The following is a 5,018-nucleotide window of genomic DNA, read 5'->3' on the forward strand; positions in this document are numbered from 1 at the left end:
ATTGGCACCACTGGGGATGCAGTGCAGTGAGTCCAGAGAGTGCACTGGCACCATTGGAGATGCAGTGCAGTGAGTCCAGAGAGTGCACTGGCACCACTGGGGATGCAGTGCAGTGAGTCCAGAGAGTGCACTGGCACCAGTGGGGATGCAGTGCAGAGTGTCCAGAGAGTGCACTGGCACCACTGGGATGCACTGCAGTGAGTCCAGAGAGTGCTCTGGCACCACTGGAGATGCACTTCAGTGAGTGCAGAGACTGCACTGGCACCACTGGGGATGCAGTGCAGTGAGTCCAGTGAGTGTACTGGCACCACTGGGGATGCACTGCAGTGAGTCCAGAGAGTGCATTGGCACCACTTGGGATGCACTGCAGTGAGTCCAGAGAGTGCACTGGCACCACTGGGGATGCAGTGCAGGGACTCCAGTGAGTGCACTGACACCACTGGGGATGCACTTCAGTCAGTCCAGTGAGTGTACTGGCACCACTGGGGATGCACTGCAGTGAGTCAAGAGAGTGCACTGGCAGGACTGGGGATGCAGTGCAGTGAGTCCAGAGAGTGCACTGGCACCACTGGGGATGCCCTGCAGTGAGTCCTGAGAGCGCACTGGCACCACTGGGGATGCAGTGCAGTGAGTCCAGAGAGCGCACTGGCACCAGTGGGAATGCGGTGCAGTGAGTCCAGAGAGTGCACTGGCACCACTGGGGATGCACTGCAGTGAGTCCAGAGAGTGCACTAGCACCACTGGGGATGCAGAGCAGTGAGTCCAGAGAGTGCACTGGCACCACTGAGAATGCATTTCAGTGAGTCCAGAGAGTGCCGTTCCAGCCTCGGCATCCGCTCCAGCCGAGTCAACCCCGCGGTAGCCCCTCCAGCCGCGGCAGACGCTCCAGCCGCGGCAGCCGCTCCAGCCGCTCCAGCCGCGGCAGCCGCTCCAGCCCCTCCAGCCGCGCCAGCCTCTCCATCCGCGGCAGCCGCTCCAGCCGCGGCAGCCGCTCCAGCCGCTCCAACCGCGGCAGCCGCTCCAGCCGCGGCAGCCGCTCCAGCCGCTCCAGCCGCGGCAGCCGCTCCAGCCGCTACCGAGTGGAGCGGCTGCCACGGCTGGAGGGCTACCGCGGCTGGAGCGGCTGCCGCGGCTGGAGCAGTGCAGTGAGTCCAGGGAGTGCAAAGGCACCAGTGGGGATGGAGTGCAGTGAGTCCAAAGACTTCAATGTCACCACTGGGAATGCACTTCAGTCAGTCCAGTGAGTGTACTGGCACCACTGGGGATGCACAGCAGTGAGTCCAGAGAGTGCATTGGCACCACTGGGGATGCAGTGCAGTGAGTCCAGAGAGTGCACTGGCACCATTGGAGATGCAGTGCAGTGAGTCCAGAGAGTGCACTGGCACCAGTGGGGATGCAGTGCAGAGTGTCCAGAGAGTGCACTGGCACCACTGGGATGCACTGCAGTGAGTCCAGAGAGTGCTCTGGCACCACTGGAGATGCACTTCAGTGAGTGCAGAGACTGCACTGGCACCACTGGGGATGCAGTGCAGTGAGTCCAGTGAGTGTACTGGCACCACTGGGGATGCACTGCAGTGAGTCCAGAGAGTGCATTGGCACCACTTGGGATGCACTGCAGTGAGTCCAGAGAGTGCACTGGCACCACTGGGGATGCAGTGCAGTGAGTCCAGAGAGTGCACTGGCTCCACTGAGAATGCACTTCAGTGAGTCCAGAGAGTGCACTGGCACCACTGTGGATGCAGTGCCGTGAGTCCAGCGAATGCACTGGCACCACTGGGGATACGGTGCCGGGAGTCCAGAGAGTGCACTGACACCACTGGGGATGCAGTGCAGTGAGTCCACAGAGTGCACTGACACCAGTGGGAATGCGGTGCAGTGAGTCCAGAGAGTGCACTGGCACCACTGGGGATGCACTGCAGTGAGTCCAGAGTGCACTAGCACCACTGGGGATGCAGAGCAGTGAGTCCAGAGAGTGCACTGGCACCACTGAGAATGCATTTCAGTGAGTCCAGAGAGTGCCGTTCCAGCCTCGGTATCCGCTCCAGCCGAGTCAACCCCGCGGTAGGCCCTCCAGCCGCGGCAGACGCTCCAGCCGCGGCAGCCGCTCCAGCCGCTCCAGCCGCGGCAGCCGCTCCAGCCCCTCCAGCCTCGCCAGCCTCTCCATCCGCGGCAGCCGCTCCAGCCGCGGCAGCCGCTCCAGCCGCTCCAACCGCGGCAGCCGCTCCAGCCGCTACCGAGTGGAGCGGCTGCCACGGCTGGAGGGCTACCGCGGCTGGAGCGGCTGCCGCGGCTGGAGCAGTGCAGTGAGTCCAGGGAGTGCAAAGGCACCAGTGGGGATGGAGTGCAGTGAGTCCAAAGACTTCACTGTCACCACTGGGAATGCAGTGCAGTGAGTCCAGGGAGTGCACTTGCACCACTGGGGATGCAGTGCAGTGACTCCAGTGAGTGCACTGACACCACTGGGGATGCACTTCAGTCAGTCCAGTGAGTGTACTGGCACCACTGGGGATGCACTGCAGTGAGTCAAGAGAGTGCACTGGCAGGACTGGGGATGCAGTGCAGTGAGTCCAGAGAGTGCACTGGCACCACTGGGGATGCCCTGCAGTGAGTCCTGAGAGCGCACTGGCACCACTGGGGATGCAGTGCAGTGAGTCCAGAGAGCGCACTGGCACCAGTGGGAATGCGGTGCAGTGAGTCCAGAGAGTGCAATGGCACCACTGGGGATGCACTGCAGTGAGTCCAGAGAGTGCACTAGCACCACTGGGGATGCAGAGCAGTGAGTCCAGAGAGTGCACTGGCACCACTGAGAATGCATTTCAGTGAGTCCAGAGAGTGCCGTTCCAGCCTCGGCATCCGCTCCAGCCGAGTCAACCCCGCGGTAGCCCCTCCAGCCGCGGCAGACGCTCCAGCCGCGGCAGCCGCTCCAGCCGCTCCAGCCGCGGCAGCCGCTCCAGCCCCTCCAGCCGCGCCAGCCTCTCCATCCGCGGCAGCCGCTCCAGCCGCGGCAGCCGCTCCAGCCGCGGCAGCCGCTCCAGCCGCTACCGAGTGGAGCGGCTGCCACGGCTGGAGGGCTACCGCGGCTGGAGCGGCTGCCGCGGCTGGAGCAGTGCAGTGAGTCCAGGGAGTGCAAAGGCACCAGTGGGGATGGAGTGCAGTGAGTCCAAAGACTTCAATGTCACCACTGGGAATGCACTTCAGTCAGTCCAGTGAGTGTACTGGCACCACTGGGGATGCACAGCAGTGAGTCCAGAGAGTGCATTGGCACCACTGGGGATGCAGTGCAGTGAGTCCAGAGAGTGCACTGGCACCATTGGAGATGCAGTGCAGTGAGTCCAGAGAGTGCACTGGCACCACTGGGGATGCAGTGCAGTGAGTCCAGAGAGTGCACTGGCACCAGTGGGGATGCAGTGCAGAGTGTCCAGAGAGTGCACTGGCACCACAGGTGATGCACTGCAGTGAGTCCAGAGAGTGCTCTGGCACCACTGGAGATGCACTTCAGTGAGTGCAGAGACTGCACTGGCACCACTGGGGATGCAGTGCAGTGAGTCCAGTGAGTGTACTGGCACCACTGGGGATGCACTGCAGTGAGTCCAGAGAGTGCATTGGCACCACTTGGGATGCACTGCAGTGAGTCCAGAGAGTGCACTGGCACCACTGGGGATGCAGTGCAGTGAGTCCAGAGAGTGCACTGGCTCCACTGAGAATGCACTTCAGTGAGTCCAGAGAGTGCACTGGCACCACTGTGGATGCAGTGCCGTGAGTCCAGCGAATGCACTGGCACCACTGGGGATACGGTGCCGGGAGTCCAGAGAGTGCACTGACACCACTGGGGATGCAGTGCAGTGAGTCCACAGAGTGCACTGACACCAGTGGGAATGCGGTGCAGTGAGTCCAGAGAGTGCACTGGCACCACTGGGGATGCACTGCAGTGAGTCCAGAGTGCACTAGCACCACTGGGGATGCAGAGCAGTGAGTCCAGAGAGTGCACTGGCACCACTGAGAATGCATTTCAGTGAGTCCAGAGAGTGCCGTTCCAGCCTCGGTATCCGCTCCAGCCGAGTCAACCCCGCGGTAGGCCCTCCAGCCGCGGCAGACGCTCCAGCCGCGGCAGCCGCTCCAGCCGCTCCAGCCGCGGCAGCCGCTCCAGCCCCTCCAGCCTCGCCAGCCTCTCCATCCGCGGCAGCCGCTCCAGCCGCGGCAGCCGCTCCAGCCGCTCCAACCGCGGCAGCCGCTCCAGCCGCTACCGAGTGGAGCGGCTGCCACGGCTGGAGGGCTACCGCGGCTGGAGCGGCTGCCGCGGCTGGAGCAGTGCAGTGAGTCCAGGGAGTGCAAAGGCACCAGTGGGGATGGAGTGCAGTGAGTCCAAAGACTTCACTGTCACCACTGGGAATGCAGTGCAGTGAGTCCAGGGAGTGCACTTGCACCACTGGGGATGCAGTGCAGTGACTCCAGTGAGTGCACTGACACCACTGGGGATGCACTTCAGTCAGTCCAGTGAGTGTACTGGCACCACTGGGGATGCACTGCAGTGAGTCAAGAGAGTGCACTGGCAGGACTGGGGATGCAGTGCAGTGAGTCCAGAGAGTGCACTGGCACCACTGGGGATGCCCTGCAGTGAGTCCTGAGAGCGCACTGGCACCACTGGGGATGCAGTGCAGTGAGTCCAGAGAGCGCACTGGCACCAGTGGGAATGCGGTGCAGTGAGTCCAGAGAGTGCAATGGCACCACTGGGGATGCACTGCAGTGAGTCCAGAGAGTGCACTAGCACCACTGGGGATGCAGAGCAGTGAGTCCAGAGAGTGCACTGGCACCACTGAGAATGCATTTCAGTGAGTCCAGAGAGTGCCGTTCCAGCCTCGGCATCCGCTCCAGCCGAGTCAACCCCGCGGTAGCCCCTCCAGCCGCGGCAGACGCTCCAGCCGCGGCAGCCGCTCCAGCCGCTCCAGCCGCGGCAGCCGCTCCAGCCCCTCCAGCCGCGCCAGCCTCTCCATCCGCGGCAGCCGCTCCAGCCGCGGCAG

Source organism: Anser brachyrhynchus (genome assembly GCF_964034855.1).
Source record: "Anser brachyrhynchus genome assembly, contig: SCAFFOLD_180, whole genome shotgun sequence".
In the NCBI taxonomy this organism is placed as follows: Eukaryota; Metazoa; Chordata; class Aves; order Anseriformes; family Anatidae; genus Anser; species Anser brachyrhynchus.